The sequence below is a fragment of the Aegilops tauschii genome, chromosome 5 (assembly GCF_002575655.3).
Source record: "Aegilops tauschii subsp. strangulata cultivar AL8/78 chromosome 5, Aet v6.0, whole genome shotgun sequence".
NCBI classification, from domain to species: domain Eukaryota; kingdom Viridiplantae; phylum Streptophyta; class Magnoliopsida; order Poales; family Poaceae; genus Aegilops; species Aegilops tauschii.
The window spans coordinates 267,809,455-267,826,338 of record NC_053039.3 but is presented as its reverse complement, the minus strand read 5'-3'; the positions used below and the strand labels follow the sequence as shown (position 1 = coordinate 267,826,338).

The window sequence follows — 16,884 nt, the reverse complement described above, 5'->3', positions numbered from 1 at the left end:
TGCTCAAGAGGTAGCAAGAAAGATTTCTGGCGCCGTTTCCGGGGAGGTCTACGCAAAAGTTAACATACCAAGTGCCCATCAAAACCCTTATCTCCCGCATTACATTATTTGCCATTTGCCTCTCGTTTTCCTCTCCCCCACTTCACCCTTGCCGTTTTATTCGCCCTCTCTTTTTTGTTCGCCTCTTTTTCTTTTGCTTGCCTTGTCGTCATGGCTAGTCCTTTATCTTCTCCGTTGTCTCCCGAAAATGAAGTTCTCAATTTTAAACAAAGGGAGGGAGAAAATCTAAAAGGCGCTTGGTATAGAATTTGCAATGCTCAAAATAGATCTACCAGGAAGCAATCTACTTCCGTTCTTCTCCGCAATTTTTATGTAGGCGCTAATCCTTGGTATATATATATTCTTGATACCATTACCGGAGGGAATTTCTTGGGTAGCCATACTTTTGATTCTTATAATGCTATGATAGATTTATTTGGCTCACCACCTCTCTTGGTTAATGGAACTATGTTAACTTTGGAGCATGTAATGCAAAGACTTGAAATCATTGAAAATAAAGTTGCTACCGTAGAGTTAATTGAAAATCTGGATAAAAAGATCGACAACCAAATTACCCAATATGGATCTAAGGTAGGAGTCACTTTGAAAAATATTAAGGAGAAGGAACCCATAGTTAATGAAAGAATAAATCAAGATTCCACTAGAATCGATAAACTTGAGGGTATCATTACCAACTTGGGAACCGCTTTTTCTTCCGTAAAGAATACTCCAAGTCCTCCAACTAAAATTGCCAAGCTTATGTATGTTCCTCAAAATAAGGGTGAATCCTCTAGTAAAGAAACTGCGGATCTTAAATCTATAAGTATTCACCCCAATCTTTTTGCTATCATTAAGGAATCATTTGCTACAAATGAATTTTTCGATCTTGTTCCTAAAAGTTTGATAATTAATAGAAAGAAAGAAACTCTAAAGGATGATAGATGTCTTAATTAAGAACTGCCTACCAAAGATGGCAATACCTAGATCTATCCTTGCCTTTATGCCTAGCTAGGGGCGTTAAACGATAGCGCTTGTTGGGAGGCAACCCGATTTTTTTTTAGTTTTTTGCTTTTTGCTTCTGTTTAGGAATAAATATTTGATCTAGCCTCTTATTAGATGTGTTTTTATGTTTTAATTAGTGTTTGTGCCAAGTTAAACCTATAGGATCTTCTTGGATGTTAGTTATTTGATCTTGCAGATAATTCTAGAAACTTTCTGTTCACGAAAATAATTGTTAAAAATCACCAGAACATGATAAAATATTGATTCCCATTGCTGCTGATCAATAAACAAATTTTCTAGTCGTCCTATTTTGGCTGATTTTTTGGAGTTCCAGAAGTTTGCGTTAGTTACAGATTACTACAGACTGTTCTGTTTTTGACAGATTCTGTTTTTCGTGTCTTGTTTGCTTATTTTGATGAATCTATGGCTAGTAAAATAGGTTATAAACCATAGAGAAGTTGGAATACAGTAGGTTTAACACCAATATAAATAAAGAATGAGTTCATTACAGTACCTTGAAGTGGTCTTTTGTTTTCTTTCGCTAACGGAGCTCACGAGATTTTCTGTTGAGTTTTGTGTTGTGAAGTTTTGAAGTTTTGGGTGAAAGATTTGATGGATTATGGAACAAGGAGTGGAAAGAGCCTAAGCTTGGGGATGCCCATGGCACCCCCAAGATAATCTAAGGACACCAAAAAGCCAAAGCTTGGGGATGCCCCAGAAGGCATCCCCTCTTTCGTCTACTTCCATCGGTAACTTTACTTGGAGCTATATTTTTATTCACCACATGATATGTGTTTTGCTTGGAGCGTCTTGTATGATTTGAGTCTTTGCTTTTTAGTTCACCACAATCATGCTTGCTGTACACACCTTTTGAGAGAGACACACATGATTCGGAAATTATTAGAATACTCTATGTGCTTCACTTATATCTTTTGAGTTATATAGTTTTGCTCTAGTACTTCACTTATATCTTTTAGGGCACGGTGGTGGATTTGTTTTATAGAAACTATTGATCTCTCATGCTTCACTTAGATTATTTTGAGAGTCTTAAATAGCATGGTAATTTGCTTAAATGATCCTAATATGCTAGGTATTCAAGATTAGTAAAAACTTTCTTATGAGTGTGTTTAATATTAAGAGAAGTTTGATGCTTGATGATTGTTTTGAGATATGGAGGTAGTGATATTAAAGTTGTGCTAGTTGAGTAGTTGTGAATTTGAGAAATACTTGTGTTGAAGTTTGCAAGTCCCGTAGCATGCACGTATGGTAAACGTTATGTAACAAATTTGAAACATGAGGTGTTCTTTGATTGTCCTCCTTATGAGTGGCGGTCGGGGACGAGCGATGGTCTTTTCCTACCAATCTATCCCCCTAGGAGCATGCGCGTAGTGCTTGGTTTTTGATGACTTGTAGATTTTTGCAATAAGTATGTGAGTTCTTTATGACTAATGTTGAGTCCATGGATTATACGCACTCGCACCTTTCCACCATTGCTTGCCTCTTCGGTACCATGCATTGCCCTTTCTCACATTGAGAGTTGGTGCAAACTTTGCCGGTGCATCCAAACCCCGTGATATGATACGCTCTTTCACACATAAACCTCCTCATATCTTCCTCAAAACAGCCACCATACCTACCTATTATGGCATTTCCATAGCCATTCCGAGATATATTGCCATGCAACTTTCCACCATTCCGTTTATCATGACACGTTCATCATTGTCATATTGCTTTGCATGATCATGTAGTTGACATAGTGTTTGTGGCAAAGCCACCGTTCATAATTCTTTCATACATGTCACTCTTGGTTCATTGCATATCCCGGTACACCACCGGAGGCATTCATATAGAGTCATACTTTGTTCTAGTATCGAGTTGTAATCATTGAGTTGTAAATAAATAGAAGTGTGATGATCATCATTTTTAATAGAGCATTGTCCCAAAAAAAGAGAAAGGCCAAATAAAAAAAAGGCCCAAAAAAATAAATAAAAAGGGACAATGCTACTATCCTTTTACCACACTTGTGCTTCAAAGTAGTACCATAATCTTCATGATAGAGAGTCTCTTGTTTTGTCACTTTCATATAACTAGTGGGAATTTTTCATTATAGAACTTGGCTTGTATATTCCAACAATGGGCCTCCTCAAGTGCCCTAGGTCTTCGTGAGCAAGCAAGTTGGATGCACACCCACTTAGTTTCATTTGTTGAGCTTTCATACATTTATAGCTCTAGTGCATCTGTTGCATGGCAATCCCTACTCCTTGCATTAAGATCAATCGATGGGCATCTCCATAGCTCATTGATTAGCCTCGTTGATGTGAGACTTTCTCCTTTTTTGTCTTCTCCACATAACCCCCATCATTATACGCTATTCCACCCATAGTGCTATATCCATGGCTCACGCTCATGTATTGCATGAAGGTTTATAAAGTTTGAGATTACTAAAGTATGAAACAATTGCTTGGCTTGTCATCGGGGTTGTGCATGATGAGAACATTCTTGTGTGACGAAAATGGAGCATGACTAAACTATATGATTTTGTAGGGATGAACTTTCTTTGGCCATGTTATTTTGAGAGGACATAATTGCTTAGTTAGTATGATTGAAGTATTATTATTTTTATGTCAATATGAACTTTTATCTTGAATCATTCGGATCTGAATATTCATACCACAATTAAGAAGAATTACATTGAAATTGTGCCAAGTAGCATTCCGCATCAAAAAATCTGTTTTTATCATTTACCTACTCGAGGACGAGCAGGAATTAAGCTTGGGGATGCTTGATACGTCTCCAATGTATCTATAATTTTTTATTGCTCCATGCTATATTATCTTCTGTTTTGGACATTATTGGGCTTTATTATTCACTTTTATATTATTTTTGGGACTAACCTATTAACCGGAGGCCCAGCCCAGAATTGCTGTTTTTGCCTATTTTAGAGTTTCGCAGAAAAAGAATATCAAACGGAGTCCAAACGGAATGAAACCTTCGGGAATGTGATTTTCAGAACGAACATGATCCTGGAGACTTGGACCCTACGTCAAGGAAGCTTCCAGGAAGCCACGAGGAAGGGGGGCGCGCCTACCCCCCCAGGCGCGCCCTCCACCCTCGTGGGCCCCATGTTGCTCCAACGACATACTCCTTCCTCCTATATATACCTACGTACCCCCAAACGATCAGATATGGAGCCAAAAACCTAATTCCACCGCCGCAGCCTTCTGTACCCACGAGATCCCATCTTGGGGCCTGTTCCGGAGCTCCGCCGGAGGGGGCATCCATCACGGAGGGCTTCTACATCAACACCATAGCCTCTCCGATGAACTGTGAGTAGTTTACCTCAGACCTTCGGGTCCATAGTTATTAGCTAGATGGCTTCTTCTCTCTTTTTGGATCTCAATACAATGTTCCCCCCTCTCTCGTGGAGATCTATTTGATGTAATCTTCTTTTGCGGTGCGTTTGTTGAGACCGATGAATTGTGGGTTTATGATCAAGTTTATCTATCAACAATATTTGAATCTTCTGAATTCTTTTATGTATGATTGGTTATCTTTGCAAGTCTCTTCGAATTATCAGTTTGGTTTGGCCTACTAGATTGATCTTTCTTGCAATGGGAGAAGTGCTTAGCTTTGGGTTTAATCTTGCGGTGTCCTTTCCCATTGACAGTAGGGGCAGCAAGGCACGTATTGTATTGTTGCCATCGAGGATAACAAGATGGGGTTTTTTATCATATTGCATGAATTTATCCCTCTACATCATGTCATCTTGCTTAAAGTGTTACTCTGTTCTTATGAACTTAATACTCTAGATGCATGCTGGATAGCGGTCGATGTGTGGAGTAATAGTAGTAGATGCAGGCAGGAGTCGATCTACTTGTCTCGGACGTGATGCCTATATACATGATCATACCTAGATATTCTCATAACTATGCTCAATTCTGTCAATTGCTCAACAGTAATTTGTTCACCCACCGTAAAATACTTATGCTCATGAGGGAAGCCACTAGTGAAACCTATGGCCCCCGGGTCTATTTTCCATCATATTAATCTCCCGACACTTAGCTATTTCTTTTGCCGTTTTTATTTTACTTTACTTTGCATCTCTATCACAAAAATACCAAAAATATTATCTTATCATATCTATCAGATCTCACTCTCGTAAGTGACCGTGTAGGGATTGACAACCCCTTATCGCGTTGGTTGCGAGGATTTATTTGTTTGTGTAGGTGCGAGGGACTTGCGTGTAGCCTCCTACTGGATTGATACCTTGGTTCTCAAAAACTGAGGGAAATACTTACGCTACTTTGCTGCATCACCCTTTCCTCTTCAAGGAAAAACCAACGCAGTGCTCAAGAGGTAGCACTCCACCGCCGGCTCAGGCATGCTCCCAATGCTCTGCATGCCCACCATCTGCAACGTGGCCGTTACCAAGACCCTCATCGACAGCGGTGCGGGCCTCAACTTGCTCTCCGTAGAAGCCTTCAGCCTTCTTCATGTGTCGCTCGAGCGGCTCAGCCTCAGCAAGCCCTTCTCAGGAGTTGGTGGTGGAGTTGCCCACTCTCTGGGGCAGATCCGTCTCCACGTCACCTTCGGCACACGCGACAACTACCACACTGAGCTGGTGGACTTCGACATCGCCCGCATCGGCCTCCCGTACAATGCCATCCTCGGGTACCTAGCTCTCGCTCAGTTCATGGCGGCGACTCACCCGGCCTACAACCTCATGAAGATGCCTGGGAGCAAGGGCGTCCTCACCATCAAGGGGGGACACTAAGGAGGCCATGACGGCACTCAGGCTTGCCTTCAAGACTGCGGCGGCAGCACAGCCCGCCGGCGCCGGTACCTCCGAGGCCAAGGAGGCCGCGCCTACCAAGAAGAAGCAGCTGTTCACCCAAGACAAGGCGGAAACCAAGAAGGTGCCGGTCAACGAGGATGGGTCTTCGGGAGCCACCTTTACCATAGGCGCCGGCCTTGACCCGGGTCAAGAGGAGGCCTTGGTGAGGTTCTTGCGCGCAAACAAGGAGATATTCGCGTGGGAGCCCAATCAGCTGGTAGGGGTCCCGAGGGAGGTGATTCAACATTATCAACATACGCCCCGTGAAGCAGCGAGCGAGACGGCAGTCCACTGAGAAGAAGGCCTTCATCGTCCAGGAGACCTGCAAGCTGGAGGCAGCGGGTGCCATTCGCTAAGTTCAATATCCCGAGTGGCTGGCGAACCCCGTCGTAGTGCCAAAGAAAGGCGGGAAGGAACGGATGTGCGTCGACTTCACCAACCTTAATAAAGCCTGCCCCCAAGATCCGTTCCCGCTCCCGGGCATCGACCAGATCATCGACTCCACCGCCGAGTGCGACCTGCTGTGCTTCCTAGATGCGTTCTCAGGGTATCATCAGATCAAGATGGCGGTGGAAGATGTGGAGAAGACAGCCTTCCTGACATCATGTGGGGTGTACTGCTACACTTGCATGCCCTTCGGGTTGCGCAATGCGGGCGTGACTTTTCAGCGGCTGATGCACATCGCCCTGGGGCGACAGCTCGGGAGAAACACAGAGGCCTACGTCGACGACATAGTGGTAAAGTCTCGCGAGGCGAGGACATTGACTCAAGACTTGGAGGAGACCTTCGAGAGCCTGTGGCAAGTGAACTTGAGGCTTAACCCGGAGAAGTGCGTGTTCGGCGTCCCCTCCGGCAAGCTGCTGGGATTCCTCGTATCCCACAGAGGGATCGAGGCGAACCCAGAGATGATAAAGGCCATCGAGGACATGAGCCCACCACAGACCCTCAAAGAGATGCAGAAGCTAGCAGGACGGGTGACCGCATTGGGGCGTTTCATCTCTAAGATGGGAGAGCGCGCCTTACCCTTCTTCAAGCTCATGAAGAAGAAGGGCCCGTTCGAGTGGACCCGGAGGCCGACCAAGCCTTCCAAGACCTCAAGAAATACCTTACCAGCCCTCCGGTGATGGTGGCGCCACGGCCTCTCGAGCCCCTAGTACTCTACCTTGCCGCCACCCCGTACTCTGCCAGCGTGGTGCTGGTGGCGGTTCAGGAGGAGCGCCAAGCCAAGGATGTGTTGTGCCAAGCCAGAGCTGAAGTGGTGCAGGGTCAGGAAGGCACAACAAGGGCATCAGCGGCAGAAGACCAAGCTCAGCAGGACAACGTCGCCGAAACTCCTGAAGACAGTCAGGTCTCAGGAACCCCTCCACCTCAGGAGATGCCCCAATATCCGCAGGACCCAGGCCTCGACAGTGTGCCGGCCCTCGTCGAACACCCGGTGTACTTCGACAACACCGTGCTGCGGGACGCAAGGGCACGCTACCGCATGCCTCAGAAACTTCTGCTCGCACTTTTGGTGGCCTCACGCAAGCTGCGACACTACTTCCAGGGCCACCCCATCAAGGTCGTCCCAGCCTACCCATTGGAGAGGGTGCTCAGGAGCCCCAACTCAGCTGGAAGGGTCGCTGAGTGTAACATCGAGCTGCAAGCATTCCAGTTGGAGTTCGGCACTATCAGGGTCATCAAGGGGGCCGCGCTCGCTGATTTTGTGGCAGAATGGACGGATGCCCCAATGCTTGAGGAAGGCGAAGACCGGTCGACCTCACCAGGGAGCGAGGCTCCAGACGGCTGGGTCATGTATTTCATTGGCGCCTTCGCGCACCAGGGCGCGGAGGCTGGAGCAGTGCTCATCTCGCCCACTCAGGACAAGCTCTACTACGCCGTGCAACTCTGCTTTCAGCACGGCGAGAAGGTCTCCAACAATATCGCAGAATACGAAGGCCTCATAGCTGGCCGGAAGGCTTCCACAGCTCTAGGGGTGAAGCGCCTTACCGTCAGAGGCGACTTGCAACTCCTCGTCAACTTCTCCAACAAGGTATACGAGCCAAAGGACGAGCATATGGAGGCATACCTCGCGGAGGTGCGCAAGATGGAAAAGCAGTTCTCGGGCCTGGAGCTGCAGCACCACCACAAGGATACCCCCTATAAAGCAACACAAATTGTGCAACATTTTTGACTATGTGTTGTAAATTTTTCAGTAGATACACATATTATGGTTGTAGCATATGCGTTGTAGAGTTGTAGGTGGTAGTACATATATATGAAAAAAACAGAGGAAAGGATAAAGAGACGCGTGAGAAACAGAGCCCCAGATCCTCTCATCTCTCCCAAATCGCCACCATCCACGGCCTAATCTACCTCTCCAAACCACCTCGCCGTCGGCCCTCGCCCTGCCCTCCTCCCACCTCTCAACCCTGGTGGCTGCCGGATTCGCCGCATCCCCGACCCACCCATGTTAACTATATATACTGTATAAGTAGTGATTTTGTCCGGACTAATTTATTTTTAACCAAAGATGAATTCCCATGTTAACTAGCATGATGTGTTGAATAACTTAATTGGCCCCTTGACCACAACTGGTGTCTAACTATTATTTAAATTAAGTTTACGAGCACAAACTGGAACACTATTTCTACTCTATTATACTTTACTCATGCTTGGACCAAGATCTCATGAGGAAGCGGGAGAAGGGACACCAACAATTGGTGCAGGTTCGTGTTGCTCCAACAGATTTTGCACTGCATGCCGTAAAAAAATATGTATCTTTATCCCATTGGATATGTTCAACATTGGAAGCAATCAGAGAAAATGTTAATACTTATGCAACAATTTCTGCCATACACTAAGACGCCCATATTAGGCTCATATAGTTTAAGTCTGTACCTGAACCACTCAAAGAAATGATGACACAACTAATACTAATAGGTCAATGATCACCTTGAGATAATTTATGAATGTATTTCCATCTACTATGTATGCCAGTAATTTGTTATGTATAACAAAGATTGCATGGAATTGAACTGTTGGTGACGGTGAGGTCGTCTTACTGGAAGTGACGGTCGGGTTGTCTAACTGGAAGTGAAACTGTTGGTGTTGTTCTGCATTCTGATAATGTTGATTGGCAGGGTGAGGGATCAGAAGAGGGATGGCGGGGGCGTTTGAGTTGTATTGGCAGTTTGCCATTGGCAAGGCCCTCATGTAGACGCTGGACGAGATGGCGCTTAGCCCCGAGCTCGCTGTCAGTCTCCAAGTACAGTTCGACGAGGTCTGTTCATTATTTTCATCTTGGTCTTCTTGTTTCTTTCAGTCCATGAGCGCTGGACCACTAGCTCAAGAGCAAGGCCTTCTTCAAGGTACCAAACAGGTTGCCACCTCTCTTTCTTGTGCCACATATTCATCACTACACTGTACAGATTCCAAGGGAACAATGGTGAAATAACGTGATGTTGTTACATGTTGGTGTAACTGTACTGATGCAGATCAGCTACAGATCTTTCATATCTTCTGTTGGATGCCATGATGACTTCTGTGCTTAATTATGAAGTAAGTTACTCGACAACCCATTTGTTTTCCAAGTCGCTTCAGGGAATTGTTCTTTTGGGATCATATTTCTTTGCAAAAAGTAACCTCAACTTGCTTAATGGCCACATAAGGCAGTTGCTTCAACTTCTGGACAAGACACACAGACATGCAACTGTGTGACAACTTAAAGTCTTTTGGGGAATTTTGATAACAAAAGTAGAGCATTACTACTCAAAAGGATGACTAATTAATTAACCCATCCAATCCAAGCATCAGAAAAGTAGAGCATTACTGTTCAAAGGGATGACTAATTAATTAACCTCTTAATTTATTTTTACAGGAATTAACCAGATAGTATCTCCTTGAATAAGTTTGAAATAGCTACTATTTATAAAATGTAGTGGCATGTAGAAATTGAGGAAGCGAAGCTGTGGTAGGTTATGCGCCATGCTTATTAGGATAAGGGTGTGAGATACTATTTTCCTCTTGCTAGTATAGTTTAAGCCTGTAACCTGAACCCCTCAAAAAGCGGTAAAAAAACCAATACTAACCGATCAATGATGATCTTGAGATAGGTTATGGATGTATTTCCATCTACTATGTATAACATAAATTGCATGGCCTTCAACCTTTGTAAGTGACTTATAACCTGCCTCTCTCACTACTTGCATGATGTCAGTTCATTGTGTGTTAACAATTCATTTTGTTATTTTCTTTGTAGATTCAATCAAAAGATATATGGATGATTCTATGGTTTGTGGCAAGTATACTGCAATGATGATGATGATGTTCCCGTTGATGATGATGATGATGATGTTCCCGTTGATGATGATGGATGCCTTCAGTTTTAGTTAAAGTTAGTTTTAGTTAAAGTTGTAGTGATGTTGTTCCTGTTGGATGATGTTCCTCGGTTAAGTTTTAGTTAGTTCTAGTTGATGGATTATTGTCTGTTTAAGTTTCACTCTCAAGAAAATATTTAGATTATGGATCACATTGGGATGATGTTCCTCCTGTAATATCCACTATTGTAATCGAACAGTTTTATTCAATATATGATATCTTCCTCTTGTGAGTATATTCTATTTTTTCCTCACTTGATATGCATAATTATCACCATTATACGGCGAATTAATTTAATAATAATAAAAATCACATTATATATGCACCAACACTTAAAAGTTTTGCAAATTTTCTGTTGCCGAGCAGTGAAATTTTGATTCCTGTACATGAAGCAACAACATATAGAAGTGTTGTACAAGTTCGTTTTATGTGTTGTACTCTTGCAACGGCCCCTTTTACCAACGGTAGTATAAGCGTTACATTATGCGCTAGCAACGCTGGATAAGGCAACGCATCCCAAACCGTTGGTAAAGACACTAACAACGCATATATGGACCTTTAGATACGGAAAAAAGCGTTGTTATAGGGAGGTTCCTGTTGTAGTGCACGTGCCCCGAGGTACCAACAAGGAAGCCGACGACATCGCCAAGAGAGCATCCAAGCGGCAGCCGCAAGAGCCCGGTGTCTTTGAGGAGCGGCTCTTCAAGCCATCAGCTACACCACCACTTTCAAGCATGACTCGGCCTCGGGAGGAGCTCCCACAGCCTCCAGCCACGGGAGCCCCAGCCTGTGGCCCGACCTCAGGAGCTCGGTTGCTCTTGGACGACGAGTTGTAGAGGAAACCACTGAACGATGTCATGCTGCGCTGCATCTCCAGTGATCAAGGAAGGGAGTTGCTGGTTGACATAAACGGTGGGGACTGTGGGCACCATTCGTCGTCACGGACCCTCGTTGGCAAGGTGTTCCGCAGTGGATTCTACTGGCCTACGGCACTCAACGACGCAGCCGAGCTGGTGAAGTCCTGCGAGGCTTGCCAATTCCACGCCAAGCAAATTCACCAGTCAGCTCAGGGCCTCCAGACCATCCCGCTCACGTGGCCGTTCGCGGTCTGGGGGCTGGACATCTTAGGCCCGTTCCCTTGGGCCAAGGGGGCTACCGCTATCTCTACGTCGTCGTCGACAAGTTCACCAAGTGGGCGGAAGTGGAAGCCGTCCGTACCATCCCGGACGACTCTGCTGTCAAGTTCATCAAGGGCCTCGTGAGCCGCTTCGGGGTCCCCAACCGCATCATCACAGATAACGGCTCGCAGTTTACTAGTAACCTCTTCAAAACCTACTGTGCTAACCTTGGGACGCAGATCTGCTACGCTTTGGTGGCGCACCCCAGGAGCAATGGTCAGGTCGAACGCGCCAACGCGGCGGTCCTGAGAGGCCTCAAGACCAGGACCTTCAAGAAGAAGCTGGAGGCCTGCGGCAAGGGCTGGCACGATGAGCTCCAGTCTGTGTTGTGGTCCATCCGCACCACCGCCACCAAACCAACGGGCGAGACTCCACTCTTCCTCATCTACGGAGCTGAAGCAGTCCTTCCTCACGAGGTCAAGCATCGCTCTGCACGGGTCCTGGCGTTCGACGAAACGCAGCAGGACGCCACGCGGGGGATGGATCTTGTGCTGGGGGAGGAACGCCGTCGCGAAGCTGCATTGAGGGCGGCAAGGTACCAGCAAGCGCTGCGGCGATACCACTACCGCAACGTCCGCTCCAGGACGCTCGAGGTGGGCGACCTCGTCCTGGGGCGGGTCCTTTCCAGGGAAGGGCTGCACAAGCTATCGCCCATGTGGGAGGGCCCGTTCAGGGTCGTCCATGTCTCCAGGCCTGGTGCAGCGCGCTTGGAGACGCAGGACGGGATGCCCATCCAGAACGCCTGGAACATCCAGCACCTCCAGAAGTTCTACCCATGAAGCAAGGCCCAGAGCCTGTGAAGAAAGGCCCAGAGCCTGTAAAGAAGGCCCGGTGCCTGTGAAGAATCGCCGCCCGTGACACTCTCACGTAATAATGAGTTGGGGCTGTACACACCCCGGAGTCTCAGGGGTGCCGGCCTCAGGCCCTGGGGCTCCCGCCCACGCCTAGTGGCAGCACTTAGATCTGCGCTGGTGAGAAGACTTGAAGACTAGACTAGGTGCCAAACGCGGCTTTTCATTTGCTTTCCGTGGTTGGCTCGCTTTTTCTTTAATCGAAGTTCGCCTTTGGTGTTCCTTGCTAATTTGGTTCCCTCGCCTCTCACTGCATTTTCCGACTCTGGTTCGCTCGTGTTCTTTCTCTCGCATACCTCGCGAGGGGGCTAGGCAGGTGCCCTCGCGAGCATTTCTCTCCTCTCTGCCTTCTCGCGAGCCACCCTCGTGCGAACCCAGGAACTGGCGCATCCCTCCTAGTCCGTGCCCCTCGGGTACCGTGACGCAAAGTGCCAGGTCAAGGCTCGGGTGAACGGTGAGCCTCTTAGCGCCCCTTCTAACGAATTTTCGCAGTTCCTGAGCAAACAGGTCAAGATGGACACGAGGAAATAAACGCCTCGCAAGGAGGAGGGCGCCCCGAATACACCAGGTTAAGTTATCTTTGCGCAAAGTGGCCACACAACACTAAAACAACAAGCGTAGCATAATGGTTGATAGGTTATGGTTCGATACATGCCCCTCTGGGCCCATGCCGGTTTCATTTCGATGCAGGAAGGGAAAGGGAAACATAATAAAAGCGGCGCTCGCCCCTTCAGCAGCCGACGGGAGCAGGGACGCGGCAATGTCTTGGGTCTAGTCGGACCCCTCTTCGCGCTTCACCGATGCACGGCGACGAGACGACCCGCTACCACCTTCAAGGCGGGCGCGGCGGCTGATCAAGGCCGCCGCTGTTGGAACTGTCACCAAGGGAGGAGTCAGCATAGCCAGACGAGGCGCGGCCGGCGGGTTCGTCCTCTTCCTTGTCCCGACCATTGCCAAGGCTGAGCACCTCCTCGCCGTCGTTCACCTCGAGGCAGCATCCGGCGCGACGACCGTCTTCCCCGAACACCCTCACGAAGAGGGTCGTGTCGCCGTCGAACTTGAAGTGGAGGGTGCACCGCCCGCCCAGGCCGCGCGCGCGGGCAAGCGTCAACCAACCGCGGGCCAGAGCTATGTTGCCCGCGACGGAAATCTCGGCCACGGCCCAAGAAGCCCGGCTGCAGCAACCATCCGCCTGCAACCAAAGCCCGCCGGGACCGGAGGCCGATACCTCGTCGGTGAAGAAGCGAGGGAGCTGGAGCCAGTTGCCGGTCGGATTCTCCGACCAGACAACAAACTCCGGCAACACCTCTGACGCATGGAACCGCGGGCGGGGGGGGGGGCACAACCACGGCGCGCCTCCTTTCGTCGACAGAACTGCCGCGGCCAGAGCGACTCCTGCCACGCAACACGGCGCCGCCCTGGGAGCCGGGGGCCACGGCGGGGGTCGCGGCATGCTTGCGGGGGCGGCCACATCCTCGCTTGGGCGCCGGGGAGCCGGGCCCCTCCCGAGGGGCCTTGCCCTTCTACGCAGCAGAGAACCTCTTCGACGGCGCCATTACAACTAGCGGTGGAGCGAGGAGGAAGAAGAAAGCAAGCAAGGAAGAGATGGGCGACGGGGGCTCCGCCCCCTCCCCATTTATAGCAAAAGAAGGCCAACCGATGCCTCCCACGATTGCATGTAATGGTGGTTTTTGTTGCATGTCGTAGGGACTTGTCAAGTCGTGCAGTTGCCAAGGCAGCGTGGGGAAGCGGAGACGCCCACGTCCAATCAACCGCCATGCGTCGACCGAGGCCGCAGGCTTTGGGAGCCCGCGGCGCTCTGTACTTGACCCTTGGCTTCGCCGCGAAGCCAAGCCCGAGCACACCTTGGGCCCGGGGGCTACTGTCGGCGTTCTGGGAACGGGGGTCCCCAGACTTGCCAGCCTGCAGCCCACGGCGTGGCAAAGTCAGCGGGCCGTACGGCCCATCTTCATCAACAAGGAACCCAAGACCCTCGCGAGGTGCCAAGCCTCGCGAGGCGGACGACGCAAGACCTCCTCGGGAGTGGCCTAGCCAGGCAGGCTCACGAGGAGCGAAGATATCAAGGCGAGGTAAACCTCACGAGGCTCTCGTGACGTGAGCCATGACGATCGGCACCAGGCGGGCGCCAGTGCGCGCAGCGTCCTTGTTTCCTCTTTGGTGCTAAGGAGGCGAGCACGGGCTAGGAGTACCGAGGCATCAGGCAAAGGTTGCCATATCGGTGCAACGAGACCAAGACCAGAAGGACGGCAGGATGGAGTTCATCGTGGAGCCCAAGACGGCGTCACCACCAGAGCCTTTCGCAGGCGAAGACCACTTTTGTCAGGATAGCTTGTACTAGCTGTCCCCCTTCAAATTCGCCCGCCGTTGTTGGCTCCCTTCCCGCTCAATATTTGGGGAGAGGACCAGGGCCTATATAAGTAGAACTAGCCACCACAGTAGGGGCATCTCAGCTTGATCTGATCGGATCGAGAGCCTACCCTAGCCATAAGAACACCTCTACCTCAGGAGGTTGTTCTTCCCTTTGTACTGTTCATCATCAGCCCAAAAGGCAGTCCACCACCACCACACTGGAGTAGGGTATTACACCACAACGGTGGCCCGAACCAGTATAAATCTCGTGTCTTTCTGTGTTGCGGGTTCGTCGAGTTCGTCCGCGAGATCTTAGGGAGCTAGGGCGTAGATCGGTAGGAGGGAAAGACTTCGCGCGCACCCCAGAGTTCGAACCTTAAGGGTTTGCCGGAGCCCCACTTCCGACAGCCCAGACACCAACTTGACGATCCTACGGAGGTTGCCATGGTGCCCCTCGACATGCTAGCACTACCCGTCCACATGTCCTTCATGCGCGGCCACTACTGGGCGGGCATGAAGGCCAACTGGATCATCCTCATCCACCAATCCGGTAGTCCGTGGCGTCTCATGGATATCTACACCTAGTGAGAGATCACCCTTACATCTTTGGTTACCGCCGCCATTGAGCCTCGCGGCCCGCCGGACACTCCTGCCTACTACGCACGAGACGCGTCGAGCTTTTGGCTCGACCTCTGTTTGCTGAAGGTTGTAATCTGCGAAGTGCCCACACCATCAGAAGACTACATGGATTACAAGCTCATTTCCGTGTTCTACATGGGATTTGTCTATCTGGAATCCGGTCGCCATACATGGTTATGGCTCATCATCGATCCTCTTTACCCAACACTTCTGTCTGATGCTATAGTGCACGATGGCATCGTTTATGCGGTCGACACACAGATTGGCTGCCTATACTGGTGGAATCTATCGTCGTGTAATTGTTCTATCTCATCTCATCTTTACCTTAAGAATGCGACTGCCTATTCATTGTTACAAATTTAGAATATATAGTATGTCTATAACCACATCATTGCTATATGTTCCTCTCATTTCCTAGATTTTTATGACCACACATGTTATTGTTATTGTTGATATGAGAACAATTGGTATCTAATGATTGTTAGAATAGATATTATGAGCATAACCTCATGATTGCTATATGTTACTCTCATTTCCAGGATTTTTATAACAATGCATGTTATTTCTTAGAGTTGATATGATAACTGTAGTAAGTGCTATGGTAGAATATGAGTAGGCCCTGTCATATCTGTTTTCCTCTCATTGTTACATGATGTTTGAACCATGATATATTGCTAGAATATGAAAGCCATTGGCTTATTTTTTTTAACTTGGGGTATGATTATGACCACGGCATTGCAATTCTCTGTCTATGATATGTGTCACTGTTATAATAATCTTAATTCCACACATACTCTGAACATGATTGTTTATTTTTGTCCTTTTGGTCTCCAATTTGAATTGTTGCAGCAGACGCAAATGCATCGGCCTTTATGATTCCAGGACCTGGAATCATACCAGTCGATGGGTGGTGGTTTATCGCTCGTTCAGCTGACGGTGGTCATTTGATGCTCATTTCCACGTACCAAATTGACCAAACCATTTCATCAAACCACATGCAGTACAATGCCTGGGGCATTCGTGACATTGATGGCTATGGCTGCTTCGTGTTCGAGAAAGATCCGAGCTTCGTTGGGCTAGGCGTATTCAACTGGAGGCGGGTTTACAGCCTCGGCAACAACTCCATGTTCCCCGGGCTCAATTATCCGATCATCCAACCAATCATCGATCACATCACCGGCGATGATTACCGTGCTATGACTTCCATTCGCCAGGGGGGACTGTGTTTACACATCATACCATGGGTTCCATGAATCACCATATCCAGAGATTCGTCGACACAGCTTGTTGCTAGATAATCTTCAGTGTGTGAAAGGCGTCAAGCTTCCATGCGATGGATGGCTTTTGCAAACCCGACATGTGGCGATGTGGTTCATGCCAACAGCAAATATGCACAACTTGATTCGTACTGATATGTAGACTGAGCCATGTATTCTGTTGTTGTAGCACGACCCTCTTTTGTTGGATATTATGTACTGTTGTTAGTTTGAAGCACTCCTCTGGTTTGAAGGATAGATACCTTTCTGGGATCAAGTGCATCCTAACTCACCTGCGCAGGATGTACTGATAATGATGATGGAGATGTTGTGCAGTATATATATATATCACTTAG

The 16,884-nt window shown here is 48.1% G+C and overlaps 1 long non-coding RNA gene across 2 annotated transcripts; it reads left to right on the top strand.

The window, feature by feature from the left end:
• The first annotated feature begins 8,334 nt into the window (after positions 1–8,334).
• LOC109781080 (uncharacterized) lies at positions 8,335–10,469 on the top strand. Of its 2 annotated transcripts, XR_002237150.4 has the most exons (3): positions 8,335–9,236; positions 9,352–9,415; positions 10,116–10,469. It is a non-coding gene; the product is annotated as an uncharacterized lncRNA (long non-coding RNA). The 2 variants fall into 2 exon arrangements; XR_012183658.1 differs by having other exon boundaries at positions 8,397–9,415.
• The last annotated feature ends 6,415 nt before the right edge of the window (positions 10,470–16,884 follow it).